The sequence below is a fragment of the Mandrillus leucophaeus genome, unplaced genomic scaffold, assembly GCF_000951045.1.
Source record: "Mandrillus leucophaeus isolate KB7577 unplaced genomic scaffold, Mleu.le_1.0 Scaffold1324, whole genome shotgun sequence".
In the NCBI taxonomy this organism is placed as follows: Eukaryota; Metazoa; Chordata; class Mammalia; order Primates; family Cercopithecidae; genus Mandrillus; species Mandrillus leucophaeus.
Window position 1 is genome coordinate 449,483 of NW_012101282.1, and position 3,805 is coordinate 453,287.

Below are 3,805 nucleotides of genomic sequence, written 5' to 3' on the forward strand. Positions count from 1 at the left end.
CCTTTGATCAAGCGATGACGTAAAAGATAACCAGCTGGAAAATGCCTCTCATTTCTTCATGCATCTTACATATGCATCTCGGAAGCCACGGATGCTACTTTAACAAACACAGCACTTAAGTGGCCTAATTTGGGGTCAGGAATAACTCCAGATTTTTATCCTATTTCTATCTGCTTTGTTCTCTTCAGTGCATTGGTGCCTTCTCTTACTCACACACGCACACACATACACACATACAACCTTGGCCCAGATTCACACGTCTGAGAGGCCTGGCCCTACTGCTTGATTCTGACCCTGGCCTGGGACTGCCTTGGGTTTTTTTTTTTTTCTAGTAATTGCCACTCCACATATTGCCCCTACTCCTGGACACCTACCTCCTACAACCTGAACCCACATCATCTTGACTCCACTTCCCAAGGGATGGAGATTAAACAGTTCCTGAGTGGTAGAAACCATCAGACATAATTATACTGATCCCATAATTGCAAAAGATTTTCAGAGCAAATTTCTCAGAAAGTTTATCTTCATGAATTGCTTTGACCTATGACCCACCGTAGCTATTTTTGGCTTATGTGTTCATGAGTGCATGGCAGAGACAGATAGGGTATCCACACCAAACAGGAAAACAAACATTAAAACTGGGGCTTTGTGTTGTCTGACCCACAGCTGCAAGAATGAATGCCCGGATTTTAAGCAATGGAACAGGTAGAACTTAGCCTTGCCAGATGGGGTAGGCGCATGAGCCACAAATGCAAATTTGGTCCCTGGTCTCAGTTCCCCAGAACTGCTATGGGGATCCCCAAGACGAGCTCCCAAGTAAAAAGTAAGAACTGTAGCTGTAAATATTTGAGAACTGTCTCCAAGATCATAGACAAGAGTGAAAGCCAGAAACGAACGTTATTGTACAGCTTGTGCTTGACTCAGGAACCAATGCTGAGCCAGTTCGAACTCTGCACCCACCTACAGATAGGCTTGTGCTGGTAAGCTTGAGTGCGTCGATGCAAAGCTCGCTGCCTCTGATCTGAACTCTTCTCACTGTTCCTCATTACTTTAAGCAAATGACGATGTGAGTAGCACTCAAGAAAACATTTGATTCATTGGAGGTAGAATGAGACATTCTGCAGTGAAGAAATAGACCTTATTCCTGTCACCCAAGATCCTACACATTCTTATCAGGAGGAGAGACAGCAAAAAAGGACAAGAAACTAAAGAGAATCAAATTCAGCAATGATTTATAGGAAGGGGAGCCATATGTCCCAGTGATGCCTATGGCCTGAGTGTAGCTGTTAACGGTGCCTCTTTTCACTCTTGATTGATTGATTGATTGATTAAGGCAGAGTCTTGCTCTGTTGCCCAGGCTGGAGTGCAGTGGTGTGATCTCGGCTCACTGCAGCTTCTGCTTTCTGGGTTCAAGCAGTTCTTCTGTCCCAGCCTCCTCAGCAGCTGGGATCACAGGTGCCGGCCACCACACTTGGCTAACCTCTGTATTTTTAGTAGAGATGGGGTTTTACCATGTTGGCCAGGCTGGTCTCAAACCCTTGACCTTAAGTGATCCACCGCCTTGGCCTCCCAGAGTGCTAGGATTACAGGCTTGAGCCACCGCACCCGTCCTCACTCTTTATTGATACTTACTGTATTTGTTTGCTAGGGCTGTCGTAACAAAGTACCTCCAACTGGGTGACTGAAACACAGACATTTACCGTCTCCCAGTACTGGAGGCGAGAAGACTGAGCCCCAGGTGTCTGTAGGACTGGTTTCTCTGAGGGCCAAGAGGGACTCCAGGCCTCTCTGCACTGCCTGGTGGCTGGCTGGCCATCTTGGCTTTCCTCGGCTTGCAGGCACATCACCCCAGTCTCCGATTTCATGTTCACATGGCATTCTCCCTGGGTGTGTCTGAGTCCAAATCTCCTCTTTTTTTTATAAGGACATCATTCATCTTGGATTAGGGCCCATCCTATTCCAGCATCACCTCATTTTAACCAACTACATCAGCAACGACCCTATTTCCAAATAAGGTCACATTCTGAGGTCCTGGGGGTAGGACTTCTTCGACGTATGACTTTTGGTAGGACATAATTCAACCCGTAATAACCACTATGTGGCAAACCCATGTGGATGTTGAGAGACAGAGGAGACACCCAGGACACGGCTGAGGCAGGGCAATGGAACTATGAATGAAGCTCCATGCGAGCGTGAAGGAGAGGCTCGGAGAAGCGGCGTTTGAGTACTAGCTTGAGAGGCACCACCTTCACATTGTATCCTAGTGAAGCTGCAGGGGATTTTTGTATCTAAGACTTAGTTTCTGAGAATACATTTTCAAAGTCACGTGCCCACCTAGAGTGCAAAACTGCGTAGTTGTTGTTAAAACCAATACACTGTGAAGCACAAACAGGTTAGAACCAGAAACAGAAACACTGCGTTAGGGGCCGAATTGTGCTCCTGAGATTCCCATGCTGAAGTCCATCCCCTAGTCCCTCAAAATGTAACCATTTTTGGAGACAGGGTCTTTTAAGTTAAAATATAGTGTGGGTCCTAATGGAGACAGGGTCTTTTAAGTTAAAATATAGAGTGGGTCCTAATGGAATATGATGGTGTCTTTTTTTTTTTTGGAGGTGAATTCTCACTCTGTTGCCAGGCTGGAGTGCGGTGGCACAATCTTGGCTTGCTGCAACCTCCACCTCCCGGGTTCAAGTGATCCTCCTGCCTCAGCTTCCCAAGTAGATGGGACTACAGGGTTGTGCCACCACGCCCAGTTAATTTTTGTATTTTTAGTAGAGAAGGGATTTCACCATGTTGGCCAGGATGGTCTCGATCTCTTGACCTCGTGATCCACCCGCCTCAGACTCCCAAAGTGCTGGGATTACAGGCATGAGACATCGTGCCCTGCCAATTGTGTCTTTATAAGAAAAGGGGATGAGGACACACTGGGAAAAAAGAGAACCCAGGGCTGCACATGCACAGAGGAAAGGCCGTGTGAGGAAAGGGGAAGACGGCCTTCCACATGCCGAGGAGAGAGGTGGCAGAAGAAGCCACACCTGCCAACACCTTCGTGCTGGACTTCCAGCCTCCAGAACTGTGAGAAAATAAAACCCTGCTGTTTAGGCCACCCAGGCTGCGGGACTTTGCTGTGGTAGCCGAATACATGCTGTGATTAGTTCAGAATCCTCGTGCACTTTTTGTTTGTTTCTTGTTTGTTATTAGTCTTGTTTTGCTTGTTAATGTTTAACTTCAAAATCTTACAAGAACACATCCACTTTCTGCCCAAACCTCCTCTTCTCTCCCATGTTGCCACTGTTTCAGTTTGGAGTGTGCAAGCATATGCATATACAGGATTCTTTTTAAAATTAATGGGATGGTACTGGGCATAGTATTCTACAACTTTTCTTTTTTTCTGAGTAATGTACCTCTGAGGTCTTTCTATATTTTAACATTTTCTTTACTGATGTACTTTTAAATTGTTTCCAGTGTTTGCTATTAAAGTCTATTTTTAAAAAATAGCTCCTTAGGAATGGTTGACGGTTTAAATAGTCCAGTTTCTTTAAACTTGCATGGGGAATAGAATGGTTATTTTGAATAAACTGCATGCCTCAGAAAATTGAAAAAATAAAGTCCTCAGTTTCTTAAGAATTCAGCAAAGCCGTATTCCCTAATTTTATGGTTTCAGTTTTTAAAAACTTCAATAAAACAGTGTAACATTTTCCAACACATAGAACTTACACCCAAACCTCAATGTGTTTCTGACTTTTTAGTGCTTAATTCCCTGAAACGTGGATTGAATGTGGCCTGCAAGGCTTGGTGGGACTCT